Raw genomic sequence first — 23,526 nt, 5'->3', positions numbered from 1 at the left:
CTGGTAGAAGATGAACATTTAGAAGATACTGATTTTGAATGATACCTAAATATTTAATAGCGTTCATTTGGATTTGATTTGTAATATTGTTGAGTTAGTATTTTCTTCGCGTTGGTGTGCTGACTGCTGACAAAAATTATGTTCCACTCGTTAGCAAGGTATGTTTAACCCTCGTACCTAGAACCCTCGCAATGCTCAAGTTTTTTTTTTTAATCTTTCACTTGCTCGGGTATCATTATTATTTAGCACGAAGGGTTGAACAAGAACTTTGTAAAACAAATAAGTATTAATCCAGGAAGAAATATGGCTAGATGCTTTTTACCATAACGCCAAAGAGGGAAACAAAAGGAAATATGTACTTACATAATATGTGCGTAAAAAAATATTTCATCTAATCTTATAGTTCAGGTAGCCATCTCCGTCTCCAATTACCTACTATGTTTTTGAATACATACTGGCGTTTAAGTTTGCAGTTATTATTTTTAACCAATTAAATATTAAAATGTATAATTTACGGCTATATTGTAACAAATAGAACCTATATTAATTATTACTGATATTAATCCTGGATAATTAAATTTCCCTTCAACACAAAATAGTTATCGCAGATAATTCAATATTGTTAATGAATACTCGAAACTATTTTAGAAAGTAATGGGTTAATTTGAATGGGGTCACGGCGGAATGTTGGGAATTCGGCAAAGGGATTGAAATCCCAAACTGTAAGCAGTCAGTAACCGAGACAGATTCCTCTATCTGCGAAAAGTTTGAGTAAGTACTTATATAAACTTAGAAGATTATCACAGCTGTGTTCTACTTAAATTACAGGATAGGTACCTATTTACTGTTTACTGGGTTTTGTGACTTGCTGAATTTTCCTCCCATATCACCGAATTTATTCTACATTATTTGAAGGCAGAAGGTAAAGTACTGGCTTTACCTAGGTACTTACCTACTTAGACCAAAAAAGGTTGCCTGGTACATATGGAATTATTTGCAAGAAACAGCTCTGAAAATATTACATCTTAATGTCATGTTTCACGAACTTACGTACAGGAAATGATAAGACGACATTGGAAAAGATTGGAATATGTTTCAAAATAATATTTTAGTATTACCTATCGGATTTCTAAATCATTGTATATATAGGTAGGTACCGTAAAACCCATTTCAATTGAAAACGCGTTTTCCCTAGTTAAATAGTTTTCCGAAACGCCTTGGTGTAAACTCGTTTTCACTATCTGGGTAAAACTAGTTTTCCGAAATGCTTTGATTAACACTTTTGGCTAAAAACAGGTTTCTAAGTTTCATATTATACAAGTTTACCCTTAAGTAAAAAACCGGCCAAGTGCGAGTCGGACTCGCGCACGGAGGGTTCCGCACCATCAACAAAAAATAGAGCAGAATAAGCAAAAAAACGGTCACCCATCCAAGTACTGACCCCGCCCGACGTTGCTTAACTTCGGTCAAAAATCACGTTTGTTGTATGGGAGCCCCACTTAAATCTTTATTTTATTCTGTTTTTAGTATTTGTTGTTATAGCGGCAACCGAAATGTCATCTGTGAAAATTTCAACTGTCTAGCTATCACGGTTCGTGAGATACAGCCTGGTGACAGACGGACGGAACGGACGGACGGACGGACGGAGTCTTAGTAATAGGGTCCCGTTTTTACCCTTTGGGTACGGAACCCTAAAAATATATTTAATAGGTAAGAACTTTAAACTTTAGGGACAACACTAAAAATAAGGTTTCCTATAGGCTGGAGTACGAAGAAAGACCTCTCCACAAATACTCCTAAGTGATATCTATCTATCTAATACCTTTAAACGAGCAATTCTTGTTTATATATATTTTTTTTAATTTATTGCTAATAAACAAAAAAAACACAACTATTACAAAACTTCGCCAAACTGCGTAACAGTTTGTTGGCGAATGAGATACACCCAATTTCCCTTCATGCTTATACTATGTTAATTTAATTACTAAACTAATCTAATTATGACTAACTTGCATTAGCGTAACTATTTAATAACAAACTTTTAATTTTTTTCTTAAATATTGTTTTAGTTGAGAAATATCGCTCGGGGGGTATGACGTTAAAAATACGCGGTATTAAGTACTGCCTTGTTCTTCGACCATAATAATTAGAGGCTTGTGGCTCGTCATATCTTTTCCGTGTAGACTCTCTAACTGAAGTAGAAGTCTAACTGTTGTAAACTTTTAAAGTCTTAAATTTATGACACTTACACTGTTCGACAGCTAACAAATATTTAAGTTTTTCGTGGACAGGTAATATGTTACAGCTCTGATAAAGTTGATTATAGTGTTTGTTACATTTTTCTTTAGTTTTCTTATCTACTAATATCTTAACAAGTCTAAGTTGTAAGTTAAAGATCTTATCAAGTTGAGTCTTAAATGTGCGACCGTACGCCACTAGTCCATAACTTATCACAGATTCGGCTAACGCGTGGTACAGTGTAAATAGCACCGCCTTATTCACTATAGGTTTTAAATTGATAAATTTACATAATATGGACCTTAACTTCTTACACACCGACTCCACATGGGTGCTCCAATTAAAACAACTATCGACATTTAAACCCAAGTACTTATAGTTAGTGACCATTTCAAGACGACTGCACTCACACGATACCATATCATTGTGCAAACAATCATATGTGTGCCCTACTATTCCGAATTGTTCACAGGGAATTTTCGGGTACGGAGACTTTATAAACATACACTTGGTCTTAGCTACATTAAGTATAATACCGTTATCGTGTGCCCACCTCAGAATGTTGTTAAAGTCTGCCTGCAGCCTGTCCCGCATGAGCGCGACGTCCCGGTCGGCGTACACCAGGCACGTGTCGTCCGCGTACATGTAGGTGGAGCAGTGCTCCACGACGTTGCTGATGCTGTTCACGTGCATGATGTACCCGACCGGCCCGTACACTGACCCAGTCGGCACCCCGTATTTTATATTGGCTTCTTCTCCCGTTTCATCTCTTATCTTCGTGCGAAGCGACCGGTTCTGTAAGTAGCTATGAAACCACAGACTAATTGGACCACAGATGCCGCACTCTTGCATAGCTTTGAGTAGCAATGTGTGGTCCAAAGAGTCAAAAGCTTTTTTGAAGTCAATATATAATACGGCTACATACATTTTTTTATCCAATATCCAAAAAGCAGTAGACGTACTGTGCAACCTTCTAAAACCATGTTGTGTGTCTGATAAGACGTAGTTTATTGTGGATAGAATAGCGATTGGCCTATAATTAGATTAGTCACAGTGACTGCCTTGTTTGTAAATAGGACGAATAATGGCCTTTTTAAGTAGTCTGGGTATACTCCTTGTTTGGCACACATGTTTATAAACTTAGCCAGCACTGGGCTTATTTTGTTTTTCACATATTTTAGGTCACAAACTCTAATATCGTCTATATAACCCCGGAGCTTTCCGACAGTTTAAGTGGTTTATGATTTTTTCAATTTCCTGCGAAGTAACAAGTTGAAACCTAAAAGAAACATTACTTGGCCTTACATAGGATGACCTGTCCAGGAATTTGCGGTCACAGTGGTGTTTAACACGGTCAATCTCTTCTGTAAAGGTTTTGGCAAAGTTCGTACATATATTTCGGACAGAATCCGTCTTCCCCAAGTATTTCATTATAACGGTATCGACATCATCTTTATTATTACCTAACCACTTGTTTATAACTGCCCAGATCTTTCTACAATCTCCATTACAGTTAAATATTTCCTCTCTCCGAAACTTATTTCTAGCTGAATTTATTAATTTGTTTGTTCTGTTCCGGTGTCTAGTGTAATCTAACCTTAATAACATATTTTTTGGGGCCGCTTTCCATTTTCTAAATAAATCATCCCTACGTTCTATCATCATTCTTAGAGAACTACTGATCCAAGGTTGATCTTCCCGTTTATTTACAGATTTTACAGTCTTTTTACTTCTAGCGTAAATATTTTTAAAATTGCTACACATCAAATTATATAACATCAGCGGACAGTCCAGTGACAACAACTCATTCCAGTTTATTTTATCTAATTCAGACCTCACCAGTTTGTTATCCAATATACACCGCAATTTAGAAACCGACGACTCACTTAGTTCACTGTAACTTAAGTTCACTCCTATCATGTAGTGATCTGATAATTTGCACCTAAGGATGTGTGTCTCGACGCTCGCGCGCATGCGTGTGCGCACCCACACATGGTCGATGCATGACGCTGATAGCGCACCTGCTACCACCTCCTCCCTAGTGCACTCGTTGATAACACTCCGCAGGCCGCATTCACACAAGGTGTTTCTGTAGTTATCAGTACTGCATGCTATTCGATTCTAACAAGTTTATGTTTGTGTCTCCTATTAATATAATATTGTGGTTGTTAGGTATTTGTTTCAAAAGGTTTTTTAATTCCTCTGTAAAATATAGCTTGTTCGTATCGGGAGGTCTGTACAGCGCAATAACATGTATTTTATTAGCTCCCATGGTAACTAAACAATGTAACATTTCTGAAGAATACACCTGTGTTGCTTGAAGTACAACGTTGAGGTCCGCTCTAAAATATACCAGAACACCACCCCCTCTTCTTGTTTCTCTGGTATAGCTGAACATTTCATAGCCGTCAATCTCATAAAAGGTCAACTCCGCTTGTTTAATATTTATCTCGCTTAAAATATTAATGTCTAGACTGTAGTCGCACTCTTTAATTTGCAGACAAATCTCAGAAAAGTTTTTCCTTAGCGATCTTATATTTAAATGTATTATCTGTAGCTTTTCAGACGTATTCTTAATATAAGTGACCCAATCATCTATTCGCGTAAATGTTTTAAAATCTATATTTTCATCTAAATTGAGATCGTTGAATTTTAATGACATTAAGGAAAACAAGTAGTGTGGTCCCCCGCACGTCCTTTATTGTTCACTCACCGTTATCACAGCTGAGTTTGTTTACGTCCGCCTCCGATCGAATATGGGTAATCTTTTTGAGATTATCGTCTTTTTTTACAAGGATTCGCAAGTCTTGCACCCATATATATTTATATTTTTCTTTTAACGTTGTTTTTGTGTACCAGAACAGCTGTCGCATATATTTAGGAAGCGATTCGTTTATATAAAGTCGATTATTTACTCCGTTCTCCAATATATCCTCATTAGTCAATCGCATTTTTTTCTTAGATATCCACTCATTCCTTGCACTCTTGGTACGCAGTGATACAATTATTGGGCGCGGCTTGGATTCATTTTGCTTTTCTCTACCTACCCTCTTTGCAACTTCTATGTCTTTGGGGTTTAAAACTAGCTTTTTAGCAATTGTTTCGGCTAGCTTCATCGTATTTTCTTCTTTGTTCTCTGCTACACCTACCACTTCGACGTTCTTCTCCACTTCTTTCAGCTCGAGCTGTGCCACTCTCGCTTCCAGAGCTTCGTTGACTTTTTGTAGGTTTATATTTCTGTATTCTAGTACAGTCAGTTTTTTTTCGGCACTTGCCTTGAACTCTTGCAGGCCCAGCTCAGCGTAAAAGTCTACAGAGTCAGATAATTCTTGGATTTGTTTTTGTACATCATAAAGTATCGCGAGTTTGTTGTTCACCTCCGTCAAAACTGTCTCCGCGCTATATAAATATATATATATATATTTCGGGGATCTCGGAAACGGCTCTAACGATTTCGATGAAATTTGCAATATGGGGGTTTTCGGGGGCGATAAATCGATCTAGCTAGGTCTTATCTCTGGGAAAACGCGCATTTTCGATTTTTATATGTTTTCCGAGCGAAGCTCGGTCTCCCAGATATTAATTTCTTAAAAAATATCGCCAGGATCAAGAACACGAACCAGTAGGATCTTTGGCGTTACGTGATACAATGGGCTATCACCAACAGCCAAAGTATACTTACTTTACTAAGTATATTTAAGTTAAGAAAGTAAAATTTTAAACCAAAATTCTTATCCCCAGTTTCAAAGAAAAATGGAAGCTCCACCTCTGTGGGCTTAGCACGGTAGCAGTTATCACGCAATATGGTATAAAATATGTGAATAAAACGTTAGTTACCGACGATTTTATCATGCATACTATGGTAGCAGACGATATATGGAGTTATCCACATTTGACAGCGGTAGATGACAGAAGACAATTTGCATAACATGGGGGTTTGATAATTTGACATATTATCCCATTTTGACAGTTCAACTTAGTTAATTTTATCTAAGTGCTTCTTAGGTGACGATAAGCCTTGTCGTGAAAGCAAAACTAGTGAATAAACCTATTACAAATACAAATTACAGGTAAATATCCGTTTTTCTATGATTATATTGAGAGTTATTAGTTACAATGTTCCGCTATATATAATATAGTCAATATTTAATTTGCAGGGAAGTCAAATTTTATTATTCCTACTCGCGGCTGCTGTTGAAGAAACAAAGCGTCGAAAAATCTCGTGCATAGCTTTAAGAAACGCTTGCAACCCGTTTGATATGCCAGACGAAGAGTTTCGGCATATTTACAGAGTGTAAGGAGTGTGCAGTGCATTTATGTGCCGAACTTAACGCAGAGTCTCAAAACGGTGATGGATTACCAAAACACCTTAAAGGTAAAGCTTAATAAAATTGTAGTGTTTCTTTAAAGTTAATATGTATTCCATGTAAGACAGGCGTCTCAATGACAATGCTACTAAACTCTTAAATACTATCTCATATTATAATTGTAAAAATTAGTATGTTAAGATATTCTGTTGCACAATCTTATACTTATGCTACTAACTTACTAACAGAGGTTACTTATTTAAGCCACTTTTTACCTCAACATTCATATCCTAACCTAAAGGGGAAAGTCTACTTACCTAGGTACTTGAAAATATTACATCTATGTTCTTATTTGTTTTAGGTTTTTACAGTATTAGCTGTAATACTGGTAGCTGATGGCAACTACCAACGCGGGACTAGTCAAGATGATGGCTTGTCCATAGGCCAGACTACTGTAAGTCAATACCTTTCTCGAGCAACTTGCACACAGAAGGTAAGTTCTTTTGAGCACTGAATTAAGTACTTACTAGACATAAAAAACTGTGACGTTCCACTAGGCGTGTCTTAGTAACTTTTTTGAATAAGTATGAGTGTGGCTGTATTGTGCAATGAGATAGGTAACTATTGTTTGATAGTTATGTTAAGTAGTTACTGGGTCTAGGATACATACTGTTATTCTTCATATTCAATTATTCATTATGTGAAAAAAACTGACAATCACAATATAAATTCCTGAAAATCTACCATGTGTAATTTTAAGTGAAATTGTATATTGTGAGATAAATAAATCATATCATATCATAATCTGGGAATGCATTTAAGGTTTAACTAAGGCATCCAGTTCTAGTTCTAATGTGCTGCATTGTTGACAAACATACTTAGTCATATTTTTATTAAAAAAAAAATACAGGCCTATTGCTTGATGACTAGCGGAATGCGCAGCAAGCAGCAACCTCGAGTCTAGGACAAATCTTAACTTTCATATTTTTGGTGTGCATCAGTAAGCGTTCATATTGCTCTTCACGAGACTCCAATGGATAATACATATATATATAAACTAGCGGATAATATATATAAAAACCAATGGATATTATTCCCCGAAATGGTCGTTCCCGTCGATTAGTTACTAGTAGCTATATTTTGGGTGCAAATAGCCTGCACTCATGTGAAAATATTTCATTCATAGCTGCCACATGAACCTGCTGTTACTTATTTCCTTATTTTTCTTCCAGAAAACTTCTCGTGGATACAGGGGGAAATTAAGGAAGGCGCTCCCCGAGGACTTCCTAAGCATCATGCACAAAACCGGCTGTTGTTAAGAGCCCATCAACCTGCACACTAGCGCCACTGCTAAGTAATCGTGATTATTTCAATTTAACGAAATATATTTAAAAAAGGGGGCCGCTACGCATTGTATCTTGTATTAAAGTACCTTTTGCATACTCGTACATCAAACTAGTTTCTATGTTGCTGGATTCGTCAATCTATGCGTCCAAGTTAAAACGGCCGTTTTTGTTTTGAGTTTATAGATTGACGAATTCAGCAACATAGAAACTAGTTTGATATATTCACAAGGTACTTTAATACAAGATACAGTACGTAGCGGCCCCCTTTTTTTAAATATCTTTCGTTAAATTGAAATAATCATGATTATTTAGCAGTGGCGCTAGTGTGCACGTTGATGGGCTCTTGAGAATGTGCGCGTGCGAGCCAGCTTAATAAATACTTATTTCGCCTATAACCAACTATGTTTTACTATCACACAAATACCTACCTAATCTATTTACCTATTTTTCTATGGTCAATCTTCATACAAAACAGCATTCCCCGCATGTAGGTGTCGCTTATTCTTATTTTTCATTTTAGCGTACAAAATCTGTCACTGTTACTACTTATAGCTTCTAAACGTATTTAATCCGACTTTCATATATATACACTATAGTATAATTAAAGCATTTTAAGCACGTTCTTATTTAAAGACGCATCTAGTTAGTCTGTGGCGGTCAAAAGGTTAAATAAGAATATTCCTAAATGCTCTATTATGCTATAAGTCTACCTACTTTAGTAACTATAACTACGGTCAGACAGAGTTTAATACTCTAATAATTAATGTTAAATTTTAAAAAACTATGTTAAATTCATTAACAACAATGTCAATATTCTCGCGGCGTTGGCACTGTTGTCAGTCTTCTATGTTTACTAGGTAAGTTAAGAGCCCGTCAACGTGCACACTAGCGCCACTGCTAAATAATCGTGATAATTTAAATTTAACGAAAGATTTTTTTAAAGGGGGCCGCTACGTATTGTATCTACATAGTATTAAAGTAACTTTTGAATACATTAAACTAGTTTTATGTTGCTGGATTCGCCGATCTATGAACTTAAAACAAAAACGGCCGTTTTAACTTTGGACGCATAGATTGAAGAATCCAGCAACATAAAAACTAGTTTGATGTATTCAAGAGGTACTTAAATGTGACGGAATCTATGAAAAGGGACCTTATTGTCGATGGCGCTTACGTCATTATTAAAGATGCTCCGATATAAATATAATGCCGCGCGATGTAAGCGCCATCGACAATAAGGTCCCTTTTCATAGATAATGCCCCAAATACAAAATACAGTACGTAGCGGCCCCCTTTTTTAAATACCTGACGTTAAATTTAAATAATCACGATTATTTAGCAGTGGCGCTAGTGTGCACGTTGATGGGCTCTTAACAATATCGGCTCTGTGCTGCTGGAGAGAATATTATAAATGGGTAAATAACACAACTATTGCCAAAAAGATAAACCAAGTTTATTTTCACATTAAATTATGGTATACAAACAAATCATTAATTGTCGTCCCCGGTGCGAAAGTGCCCATGATGCTAGCAACTTTTCAACGCTGGATTACTATGGGCAGCTTTTGCACCAGGAACGGCTCGGAGCGAGGGCCGTAATGTATAGGTATACATAGTAATGACCTGAAAAGGGAAAAAGTGTTTTGGTCTCAGACACACTCAGAGTACTCAGACAACGATATAACCGGAGAGTTAGCCACGGAAATAGGTACTTATGCAATTTATAGAGCAACGTAATCCCTCTAGTTAGTGTGCCATACTATCATTATTAATTAATCCGGTCGCCTGGCAGCAGTTCAGCGGTGGGTGTGAGAGTGGTTGGGCAACAACGGAGTTGTAAAATCAATTGAAGGTGTGCAATTTATAGAGCTCTGTGTTTGGTGTGATATTATAGCTAATTATGTATTTAATTCAAATATAACAATGCCAGGCGTTTTTGCTTTACGTATATAATCCACTCGTACTTTTCGCAATCGTACTTTTTGTACTCTGTCACAGAATAAATAATAGTACTACTCTGTTCGATTACGCCTAGGTATGTGTTAAGAAAAAGTAGAAGACATATACAACTATGCGTGAAGCAATTGTGAGTCAGGTGCAATTTGCTCATGGTCTTCCTGCAGGCGCTCAAGTGGTTTGTGTACTTTCATCACCTGACACTACTATTCCCCCAAATAAAACGCCTGGCATTGTTATATTTGAATTAAATATATAATTAGCTATGATATCATTTTACAACCCCTTTGTTGCCCATCCACTCACACACCCACCGCTGAACTGCTGCCATGCTGGATTAATTAATAATGATAGTATGGCCCACTAACTAGAGGGATTTCGTTGCTCTATAAATTGCATAAGTACCTATTTCCGTGGCTAGCTCTTAGACTAATATATATAATATACAAATACTTAAATACATAGAAAACATCCATGACTCGGGAACAAATATCTGTGCTCATCACACAAATTAATGCCCTTACCGGGATTCGAACCAGGACCGCGGCTTCACAGGCAGGGTGACTACCCATTAGACCAGACCGGTCGTCAAAACATATATATGTACTTACATAAGAGAATTTGGGACGTTAGCCGCGTACCCTGCCTCGTTTCCAGCCTTGGCCACCGGTGGACTTGATCACTTTATCTTTAGTGTATGACATCTATTTCAATTTATAAGAACTGAAACAAACTACTAATGATGTCGCGGGGTAAACTATAAAAATACTAACGCGTTGGCCACATTGCGCGACTGGCTCCGGCTAAGGCAGGGAAGGCTAGATGGGAACGAAAGGTCCGATCGCTGTGTCTCGCTACAACCTATGTTTGTCGCCTTAGCCGAAGCCAGTCGAGCAATGTCATGGCCAAGCCGTAAGGCTAAAGGCTTCGTCACACAGGCGCGTTTTCCGGGCGGGGCGTTAGCGGGGCGCGCCGCTTTTACATATAAAACGCTCACTCCCCGCCCGGGAAACGCGCCTGTGTGACGGAAACTTAAGCGTATGCTGAGACGCAGGCGACGTAGGTCACGCAGCGCAGCACAGAGCGATTTTTGTAAAGTATAGAACGTCCTTTAGGTACGCACACTCCAGAGTAAGGACGTTCCATACTTTACAAAATCTGCTCTATGCTGCGCTGCAGGAACTGCGTCGCCTGCGTCTCATAATACGCTTAGCCTAGTGGCATTATTCATAAAAGTGTTACTGCCCTGAATTAGCTATGAATCGTTTGTCTTTATCTGTCATTTTGACTTAGATAAAGATAAGATAAAAGATAGTTTATTCAAGTAGGCATAATTACAATGCGCTTATGAACGTCAAATAAAGCTAGGTAGACCGGCTCCCTTATGTATTTGAAAGAAAGGGATACAAAATTATTTAACTAAATCAGGTCCGTAAAGTTTTATGAATAAGGTGGTAAGTACATATCTTGTCAAATAAAAATGATATTTTTGATAAAAGTTTTTATTGCCGACTATAAAGGCCCCTGTACACAATGGGCCATCGCCGGCCAAACCAAGGGACGCAGCCATGCGGTAGAATGAGATAGCAATATCACTTGCTCCCTCTAACGCATAAATGCGTCCCCCAGAATGGCGCATTGTGTACTGGGGCCTTAACAGGCAATTAATACCTACTCATAAAAACAATTTCTAATAAACCCAAACACAAATTAGGTTGCTTTATATATATCAAAGAGTTTCTTTGACCACATCCTGCGTCCATCATCAGATATTCGGTGGTACCATAATATTGCGTTATCAGTTATCACCCAACTTAAATAATGTATATTAAGTTTTAGCTCAATCGAATAAAGAGACGTGGGGTCTAATTTATCTTGTAATATGTACTTGATACATTGCAACTTAAAGGTTTGTTAGAAAAAACCTTTTAAATACCACTGTAATAGTTTCACCTACATATGCTTAACAAATAAACACTTTTACTATTGACTTCGAAATGCATGGACGTGCCTGCTGAGAAGTGTGTTCCAGGCAGAAAGTCAGAACTTTTTTTGCCGCACTCTCTCGTTCTATAGCTAAATATTATGACTATCCCTTTTCTAAATAAGTCATTAAATAATTGAGGCTGCAGATTTTAGTTAATTTCTATCGTGTCCTCGATAACTTGAGTGTCCTCCAATATGTTATGACTGAAACAGAAACAAATAGATTAGATGAGGTCATGATTCTATAGTGGCGCAGGCTAGTACAGAGGTTCATTTGCAAATTATAAGAAATTAAAGTCATTTTTAGAAAGCTGTCGTTTTTAAGTCAGGGGGATTTTATAGTTTCATTGGTCCGATTTCGTTTCGACTGAAAATAAATTAAATTTTGTTCCAGTAACTATTAATCCGTTATTTAAAGCATTTTTGTTATTATTATTTTATTAAAGAGTACCTATTATATATTAAAGTGTAGTCTATGCCACCTGCGGCATAAAAACATACCAATGAACATCTTATTCAACAATATTTGTCTCAGTAGTTAAGCTTTTATGCTAGGGTAATACACGACACAAACATACCCACACACATACATACATACCTACATACATAGGCTGCTAAAATCATAATTCTTCCCATTGTCACGTATACAATCAAACCACTTAGGGTATTGCAAATGAAAACATTTAAAATAAGAGTACCTACTTAAATCTTTCAATTAAACTGCTGGCAATACACACTAGGCTATGCCTGCGCAGTTTAGCATGTACACTGTACAGTTCAACTGCACAGGTAAAGCCGGTTTGGAAACTGCAGTCGAATGCCTTTTTACCTGTGCAGTTAGACTGTACATAAAAATTAAATATTAATAATATTTTATCCTTATGTCTTAGATTCATGGCACAAAGTGTGGTGGTGTTTTTCTTTTGTCAATACACTTGAATTCTTACATACAAAACCAGCTTCTACAATATTCAGACAGGGTAAAAAAAAACAATTTTGAAAGTGAGGTCTACGGGTTCCAAAGTTTTTAATTGTTGTTACAATCATTATGACCTTTTTCTGCAGTGTGAAAAAAATGTCAATTGGTAGTTTAGTAGTGTATCTTTCAATGTTATTAACTCTAGTTTACCAAAAACAAGTATAACAAACTAGAACTTTCTAGTTAGGTAATTAATCTACAGTTGGATCAACTTTTACAACATCCATTGTTGCCATGACAACTTCATGCAATTATAGTAGTCATAGAACAGTTTTTAACAAACTTTTGTCACTTAGTAGAACATAGTCATAGTAGAAGATCAGTGTCAATAGTTTTAAATGGCACAATAAACTCTTCATGATTTTAGTTTAAGAAAGGTGTACTTACATCTCCAATCCTTGATTCTTCTGGATCCATTTTAGACAAGCCAGTTCTCCCGGTAATTGGTTGAGTTACCGCTCACTGCTAGCGGAGCCTGGGTTGCTACCACATTGATTTTTCTAACTTTGCAGCTCAATTAACGACAAGTCTGACAATAAAAATAGAATTTATAGATAATTGACACATTTAACAGCTAAATTGTATTCAGTGATGACTTGATGACCCTACCTGCAACGGTAGTTAGAAACTGGATTTGGGCTAATATCAACAAGATAAACAACAAACATTAACACATTAACTGCCAGCGACTCACTAGGGGAGTTCACTGTTCGTAGGCGCTTTTTGCTACATACGGTTTTTCCCGTGTTATCGGCTACACTCGTAGCGCGTAGCTCGCGCTGGCACTGAATGTTTTAAGTAATGCTAAGTTATGGATGTTTCTTGTGTCCATACTACAAACTTTGCTTAGTTTGAGATGAGGTTGATCTGTATTAATTATTAGCATAGTACTTACCGACTTCCATGCCTGCTGCCACTGATCTGTACGGATCGTGCTCTCATAGAACTTGTATGCAGCACTGCACTTATCTCTGGCTTCCGAGAGGCTCATGGTCCTCCCTGTACTCCCTGTAGGCGAACAGGGGATGCTGAGTTATATATTTTGCTAGCATTTTCTTCTGCGTTAATGCATCGACTGAAAAACATATTCATGACAAAATCAGTTATGATCAAACGAATTATAACTTTTTCTGTAAATAAATTATTGGTTTTTAGAGAAACTTACATTATGCGTGGCATTTTCTTTAGATTTCACAGCAAATCAGTATTTTTCTTCAACTTGGTTTGTATTCTGATATTTTCACTGATCACGCGCGTACGCGATGCTTGTCAATGTCAAATTATTGTCAATTGACTCAATTGTCAAACACGATTATCCGTGCATGTTATAATGTAGGTCAATTTGTATAAAGCTGTCACTCATTTAAACACTTTTCAATTTGGAAGTGTAGTAATAAAATTGACTATTCATGTTCAAACTATGTCCGACACACGTCCGACATATGAATAAGGGCAGCCATTGAATAGATTTTTCATAAGCTCTACGCATAGACAGTCGTGGTCACTATCGTATGATAGTCGATAACTTTATTCAATATCGACGTGGTAGGCTTATCGTAGCTCGGGGCCATGCTCAGCGATATGACAAATTTACCAATAACGTTAGAAGACAACGTATCATACCACGTGCAATATGATACGCCCGTGCTAAGCCCGCTGGTCTATATACCTATTCCTGCCTCACAAGCTTAGACATAAAACGCCAGTTACGAAAAGAGAGACCTAAGCCCTCCTACGTGTACACGGTTAATGCAGCTGGCCAACTTTATTGTCACGCGTGCAATAGAGTATTTATGACCAAGTTAGAATAGAATAGCTTTATTGCGCACATGTTGGACTGTTGGTGTACAGGTCTTACTCTAAAGGTACAATAGTTTTACAACATGTGACCCTACAAGGGAATTGCAATTACAAAATATAAAATATACACAATAAGAATAGTACACAAATTTATAAACATCTTTTTCTACGCATATAACATGATAACAAAAATATTATTTTATTATCTTAGAATTATACTTATTTGCATTGAAAAACTCTTGCAGAGAGTAAAAACTGTGGTTTATTTATTTGAGGTCACCGTCATCGAAAACGACGAGGAGGACTATATATACCTATTAATAAAGCTTCATATTTAAACGGTTATTCGAGTTGCTCTGTGTGCTGAAGTATAAATAGATGAACCTAGCTGATAAGTGTCGCGGACGAGTGCCGCAGGCGGAGGTATCGAAGCTGGCGCGGAGGCAACAGAGGCCGCAGTGCCATCTCGATCCCCGGCACTGTTATTGGGACACGTATTGAAAATCTTTATGTTATTATTACGCGACGAGGAATTTTGCGGCGCTAATACCCGTCGCGTTGTACATTTATTGAACTTTTTATTGAAAATACCGCCCCCTACATGCGGTGTCGCTCGTGAAGGAATTTGACTTATTCGTATTATGTTTCGTCTATTTTTTTTTGTTCTGCATGAAAAAACTCATTAAAATACCTCGTTCTCGATGTTTAGCTTCGGGATTAAATTAAAGAATTCTATTGGAATCCTGACAGTCTGCTTCAGCAATGTTGATTCTTCTTGACTTTCACCGTTATAAAAACTGCTTTAATTACCAGACAATAGGCTACATGACTAATTTTCATTTATGGTATCAATCGATCGGGTTTGTTTTTAGGATCCAATGTCTATATGGGACCCATTGCATTAAAGTAACACAAAAGTCAGAAATTGTAGTCAAAGGCCGACAGTCGCACTTCACTCGTGAAACGCCCTTAACAAAACGATATATGAACGTGATGTCAAGGTCTCTGAGAGCCCATCTTGTCGTATGGACAAAATAAGAAAATTGCGTTTTTGTCGGTGAAATATTGCGTTTATGTATATAGTTGGTATACAATATTTTTTTTGGATAAAATGTAAGGAATCGAATGGTACCCTCACTTTTATCGTCTTTGGAAGTTTAAAAAAAAACTTAAATTTTATAACTTTCAGGTCCTGTATTTTTGTAACATTTCCATATTTTATTTTAATATCCAGATCAGCCAGCCTATTATGGATAGCTTTATCCATCTTTATCCACGTGATAAAATAACTGTCACTGTTTAACACCGTGGGAAAGAAAGTGACGGACACCGTTTTATCACGCTGTCACGTAGACAAGAACGACCATCATATCCGTAATTCCAGATTATTGTGATAAATTGCTTGTTTGCTATCTATTTTACTAGATTTTGTTATTAAATTCAACATGTGTCATCATCCCTATTATATAGTTATATATATTCGTTATTACTGCTGTGTAGGTAGTTAAGTTTTATTATAACCTTTCGGACCATATTAAGAGAAAATGAGAAAAGTGGTCGACCACACGAAACCGTCTATTTAAAATTTATTTTAAATATTTATAATTAAAAACCATCATCACTTACAAGTTTATAGTTAATTCTACCGGTCATGAGGAAGCAACTTAAAATCTTCACTCTAGAGGACTGCTTGACACACTGTTATCAAAGAATAAAGAGAGCCTTTCCGACTCGTATATTTCGAGAAGTACTTTTTAATTCTTTTTTGAAAGTATTGTGAAAATATCTTTTATGTATTTAGTATTTTGAATTCAAAAAAATGTTTTGTATTTTGCACTTGAATGTCATATCAAGGAAGTATTTGTATTTTGTGTTTAAATGCTTTTTATAAAATATATTTCCCATCTTTGATGTGCAGACTACAACAGTACAAAGCACCTAATATTTAACTTGGTAGTCGATTTCAAGAGCACATACACACACAACATCAAAGATATAATCAAATATGATTATAATTGAATTTCGAGATTAATAAAACAGTTTTAATAAACGTCCAAGAGGATTGTTCTGAGTTCCTATTTAAACGCTCAAGGATACTTGCATGGAGTGCTAAAATCTTAACCTTCCTTTTGGCTTTTTAGTCGAGTAAATAACGTTATTCACGCATCGCGCATTCATTGTGTTGGTTAACATTTTCTGTAATGAAAAAGGTTAACTTCAATCGGCTGACTGGATTAAAAATATTAAATTATATAAAACTCAAATTTCCACTATATAATCCTCGTTTATTATATGATCCATATAATTTGTAATCGCGGGTTCTCATTGTCTGCATCCGAATGCTTTTAAATCTTACTTTATTACCGCTTATAGCTTCGCTATCAACAGTTTGCAGTGAGCGGGCGGCGGCGGCAAAGGAAATTGTGCTTCGTTGTATCAAACTGCTTCCGACGAACGCACGATACTGGCAATATTTGCATCTGCGCTTCGCCACAACACCGCTTACATCTGAACGTACTTAATGCATACCATAAAGCTTACCTACGTATAGCTTTGCTGCGGGTAAATGGAAATGTACTGTATAGGTAAGCGGTACATGTCCGTAGACGACGTTGCGTACTCAAATCGAGTAGTTACGAGTTATGAATACGAATCTTATAGAAAGGTTATAAGAATTAGAACACAACATAAAAATATATTTAAAACGAAACTTACATATATCTAGGTGTGAAGTATGAAAGCTGTAGATGGTGTAGATGTTATAAAATAGACCATTGTAACTAAAAACCTGTGTACAATTATCAAAACTTGTTGGTGGAGCTCCACTCTTCGATCTGACCACAAATCACATTTTTCAGTTTATTTGTTTCCCGCAAATAAAGGGACGCGTATTACAAAGACAGTAAGATAACATTTGGAAATATTATAAAATATATCAAGTTTCATTTGACTGACGAAAAAGTCACGGTAATTTATTTCAGTATGCTGTGTCAAACAAATTTTAATGAAAGTTGTACGAGTAGTCAATATTTAACACATGCCGCCCGATAAATACACTTCCATAACGAATAAAAAATAGTTAATATTTAGAATCTTAAGCGTAGTAGGGGTCGCAAAAGCGAACGAGATGTTAACCTTCGTGTAGTAGACATGCACACAGCAGTGAGAACATATAAGAAGAAAAATACAACCTGAAAAAATGTAGTTCTTCTTCATCACTTTTTCACCCCTGTTGTCGTATAGTATTCTACCAAAAAACTTAAATTACAGCTAAAAAACAAAAAAAGTAATGCAGGAGAATAATAAAAAAAAACCAATTAATCTAAAGGTATAGTTTTCCCCTAATTTTCATTTCCTTATTGACTGCTATTAGGTAGATATATTGCACACAACTGTACACCCACACACCCATTCACCCATTAACACAATTTGATTGACCATTCACCTAAACATCCATTCACCCGAACAACAATTTTCGAAAACACACATTTATCCATTCACCCAAACAAGGGATATTATTCTTTATAAATACGCTACAAAGCCTACAAACTTCAATTAGCTAATAATCGTTTGTCCTTATCTGTCATTTTGACTTTTGTATTAGTAAGAAATGGATAAAACATAATTTTACTAAATCAGGCCCGTAAGTTTTATGAATAAGGGGGAAAGAGAATACCAAGAACAACGTAAACAGGTTTTGTTTTTCTTTTAATCGCAACCGCTCACCGCCGTTGAATTAAAGATTGCATACTAAAATGCACAGAAAAATATTACTCTTTCAATACGGTTTAAATTACTATTAATAAGTTTTTGATACGTGTTTAAAAGTTTATTTAGAGAAAAATGTGTTAAATTCCACAGTGTCACCCGTAACCACCCCGTAACTTTACTGCATTGTTACTTATATTTACATTGAATACAATAAAAAAAACGTAGATACGTTAAGCGTCAGTAAATCGAGAGCGACTTTTAATCTAAAACGAGAGTAGTAGGTAGTACGTGTATGAAAGATAGGTACATTTGGCACCAAAAAAGCGCTTCATTTGTTTTCTGCGGCAACAACAATTTTATCCATCGACAGCTTATTCATCGCGGCTGTAACATTGACAGATCCATTGTTATCTTGAACAAAGGGACACCAGGACGAAATTGAAATGAGTTTACACACAAAATCGTCACATTTTTTCTTATCAGTGAATTCTAGAGATTCATGAATACACGATCGTATTTACCCAGTGATTAATAAGATCTTAATAGGAATCTAATACATGATTCGAACCCGTATATGGTTTCGGGATGCTCAGTAAATGCATCGTGGGATTCCGTAATGACGGATATACGAGTAGGACGGCCGCGTATCGGCTATTGCGGCGGGTGGACATTTCCCATACGTATAATATCTAAGCTATGAACTTATAAAGGTTTCAACGCCGTAAATATAATTTTCGTTTTCACATAGGTATTATGTCGTGCTAGAAAAAACAACAAACAACAAATGTGATACACAAAGCATATTAAGTATTTTATCTTTTAACAAAAAAGTAGGTACCAACTCAACATCCATTAAAAAAATCATGACTGCAATTGTTTTTAAGACTTTTTGTTAATTACCAGGCACCTGCCGCGATAGCAGAGGACGCTGGTTCGATTCCAGCCTGGGGCACTGGAGGCCTTAGTCACTTTTTCTTAGTATATGATATTTATTTAAGTTTTTGTTAATTAATCTTAAAAAAAAAATTCTAACTTGACTGTCTTTAAAACATGAAATTTTTTAAACTATACTTACAGTATAAATACCTGTGCACTAAGTTTACTTACATAAAGGCAATTAAAAACAGATCAAGGAATAACTTTTGGAAAAGCTTTATAGTGAATCAAGCAATAAATGCAATTTTATGAAAGTTTCAAAACGAAAACGAACTTTCGTATGCATGAACAAAACTATTAGCTAAACAACTGTATAACAACAAACTCCGGAGGAAAGTATGTTTGCATCTTACCTGGGAAACATCGGTCACCGGCCACTGCAGCCGCCCCTGGTTATTATTTAATGCACACGGCAGCGCGGGAGGGAGATGGCGAGAAGCGCTGCTAGGTAACTTTTTAAAGAGAGCGCACGAAATTACGAGCGCAGCGCGAGCCGCGGGTAGCGGCGATTCATTAAGAACGAGCATGGAGGCTGCGCCCGCCCCCCCGCGCCCCGACCCGCCCGCGCTTGCGCGCTCCACCGCTCCAATCGCTGCCCTGTTGCATCTGACGCGACGCGATATCAAAACGTAAACGCTATGAATACGTTTTATCATCGCTGAATCTGCCGACAATCGTACAGATGATCTACGCGCCGAGATTATGAAATTCGAAACGTACCTCCTTACAAAATGCGTACAGCAACATGCGGCCACTTTCTGCGTTTGTAGAACTCGGATATCTATCTAACCACAGATATTCTAAACGTTTTCTGGTGTACTAAAAGTTTACACTTTATAATCCTTTAGAGATTATAAAACCAGCTTTGTAGTCTTTAACCTAAATAAATTGGAATAACCCGCTGAACCTCCATCAGAGCTTAATCTCAATCCCTTAAATACGATGGTCTGCCTGATATTTATGGTAGGACTATAAGCACAAGTTAAGCCGGATACCACTCGCTTTGAATAACAATAATTAGGTTTATTTTTAGGATATCAAACAATCACAAATTTAAGACTTGTCTTTGAATTTTTTTCTGTTAGTAAAGTTCTTTTCTGAATTATAAGCTCATCTTTGTCTTTTTTTTTTCGAAAATAATTAGATGAATGAATGATCTGGAAAATCTCAGATCACGGTAGCAATTAAAATATGATAGTGGCTGTAAAAAACTAGTTCCTGCGTCAAATATTTGAGTTTTAGATTGCCAACCGAACCCCAGAACAACGCTATAAAGAGCTTAAAAATCTTAGAAGACTTATTTTTTACATTACCGTATAAAAACCTAGTCAAGTAGGAGTCTGATTCGCACAACAATCGTTTCGTACAAATTTTGACCAGTTTAGATTTAAATAAATTTACTTTTAGCTAGATCGTACAGGGGTAAGGTGGATTATTTACAGTATGTTCATGCTTCTTCTTCATGCATGTTCTTTCCACTGCGATACCACGAGGTTTTTAATTCACTATCTGACAAAGTTTCAATCGGGAGGCGACGACAAAAAAAAATCTTATTTGTGTGATTACAGTGCCTCAGCCTACCAACTGAGCGGCAGTTGACGTCCACGAAAGTTTGACGTCACCCTTAACCGCTTTACGAGTTTTTGCCCGGGATGCCATTAGTTGAGGAAATCTGTTCCTGGCCCATGGTCTAAGAGGGTGATTGTTTTTAAGGTTCTGTACCCAAAGGGTAAAAACGGGACCCTATTACTAAGACTCCGCTGTCCGTCCGTCCGTCCGTCCGTCCGTCCGTCCGTCCGTCCGTCCGTCCATCTGTCACCAGGCTGTATCTCACGAACCGTGATAGATAGATACAGTTGAAATTTTCACAGATGATGTATTTCTGTTGCCGCTATAACAACAAATACTAAAAACAGAATAAAATAAAGATTTAAGTGGGGCTCCCATACAACAAACGTGATTTTTGACCGAAGTTAAGCAACGTCGGGCGGGGTCAGTACTTGGATGGGTGACCGTTTTTTATTGCTTGTTTTTTTGCTTGTTTTGCTCAATTTTTTGTTGATGGTGCGGAACCCTCCGTGCGCGAGTCCGACTCGCATTGGCCGGTTTTTTTTTCATTTTCCTTTATGAAAAGTTTCTGAATTTTTCATTTTGTCCATTCCGTTACCATCATACAAATTCTAAGAAAAATAGTAACGGTATGAAAAAAGTCTAGGGTTTCATTTTTTTATGAAAGTATTATAAAGGCCAGTTGATAACTTTGAGAGAATAAAATAATACAAAGGTTAAATTTAATGGCTTTGGTGAATTTATATCTATACTCGTAAATATATCGTTGTACGGAGGTTAGGTACTTACTTAAAACTTACTGTCGAATAAATATGTATAAGCGAAAATAAAAATGTATAATTGGCAAAAAATTATATTAACCTCACCGTTTAGTCAAAGTATTTTATTACAACAATAAAACACAGAACCCGAGTCAAATTCCATAGCGCCCTCTCGCGCAACAGTAATCCGCGACCCGAAATCTGAAGGCTTTTCTAAATCCACCCCCCTTTTAAACGTCAAATCCCGATATTCTTGAAAAGTGAGAATATTACACGAGAATAATATATAAATCACGGATGTTGTACGTATTCAACGGGACTGGCTTTTCTCTTTGAGGATAAACACATTACTTACTTTCTAGTTATTGAACGCAAGCAACTGTGGCGTTTCTACAGGGTATACCACAAATTTTTGGAAAAGTAACATTGACAAATTTAATAAAGCCACGTACATAAAAACTAGCCAAGTCAAATCCTGAACTTTAATTACATCCCAAGCGAACTAGAACTTGGCACCCATATAGATCTCAATTATTTTTCCAGCGAAGTCAAGAACGACGCATAGGTACCTATTCTTAATATTGAACTTGGCTCTCATATCACATTTATGTTTTTGATGGGATGAATAATATTTCATTATGGCTAGAACAACCGACTGAAGATACAAAACATGTAAGTATAAAACAAAAAAAAATGTTTTGTTGTCAACAATGTGTAGCAAATGTGTATTTAAAATACATATACTTATACCTACGTAATTGTAGGTATTTTACCGTAGAGAAATAAGTAAGTGTTCACTCCATAGACAGACAAAAACCCATTTTTAGTTGAAAAATAATTAGTTCCAACCAAGCTTTGCAAAAGTTATTTATGATAAAATTTACGCTTAATAAGTATTAAGTTTTAAGCGAGCTTAAAACTTATTATTAATAATTTTGATCATACCTCGCGTACAACTTATTATTTAGTAACCAAGGCAATGCATGGAGTGAACTCTCTAAGCTTAGGTAGGTACTTATTTCGCTGCCTTATTTCTCCGCTACAAATTACATCAATTTAATCTTTAAATGAATAAACCGAACTAAAGACATTAAAAGGGGTCGGCCATAAGCACATGAGTGTAAAATCAAAGGTACACTCCTAAATAAGTATCGGGCCAAAACACATTTACATAATCCTTTCACTCCCAATGTATCAACATGATTTACGTATATGTATCTATGTAGCTATCTAAATACCAATACATACTAATATCTTACGGTGGAAATTGCCAGTAATTTCTAGTTAGTTATAGTGAGTTGGCGAATCAGCGCCTTAAACTCACTTTTAAATAAATTGTTAAACGTTAGCGACCCGTTTACTCAAGGAAGATATTCTTTTACAAATCACGCCCTTTCCGATACAATTTAGGAATACGGGCCCGGAACTCGTAACCGTAAATTCGCTCCTAAGCGCCTGAATGCCTTAGACTGAGGCTCTGTAGGCTAACGCATATTTAGAGCTTCGCCAACTTTATCCGACTCAAATACAACGAAACTTACCTATAATGCTTATACATATTAGCCTTCAGCCTGCATTGTTACTTATTTGTTAATATAGCTACCAATCAATGATTTTTTTTTACCACTTGACGCTTTAAAACTCTTAACATAAAGATGTATATCTCTCTAATGAAATAAGTGTGATAATTACGCGTGCCGTACAAGTGTCTTGGACACGGCATATATAGTTAGCAAGGCGGTTTCTCAGGTTTCTGTCTCAGCCACTGGCCACCGGCAACTTGGGCCCTGCGCTGCTAGGTTATGTTTTTTTATAAGCTTAACTTAAGATAATATAAATATAGTTCGTCTTGATTGTTAATTTGTCAAATTATAGATAAGAGCCTTTTAGTATCTCAAAGGAAGAAAATATCAAGTTTGTAGTCACTGACTTTTCCCT

At 36.5% G+C, this 23,526-nt stretch overlaps 1 protein-coding gene across 1 annotated transcript in view; it reads right to left on the bottom strand.

The window, feature by feature from the left end:
• Positions 1–19,853, bottom strand: part of LOC134658321 (lachesin-like) — an 83,052-nt gene extending 63,199 nt beyond the window's left edge. Inside the window, exon 1 of the mRNA XM_063513955.1 lies at positions 19,612–19,853. The gene's annotated coding sequence lies outside the window, so the exon portion shown is untranslated. The remainder of the gene's footprint in view (positions 1–19,611) is intronic.
• Positions 19,854–23,526: the final 3,673 nt, after the last annotated feature.

Source organism: Cydia amplana, chromosome 2 (genome assembly GCF_948474715.1).
Source record: "Cydia amplana chromosome 2, ilCydAmpl1.1, whole genome shotgun sequence".
NCBI lineage: Eukaryota > Metazoa > Arthropoda > Insecta > Lepidoptera > Tortricidae > Cydia > Cydia amplana.
This window is presented reverse-complemented; position numbering and strand designations above follow the sequence as displayed.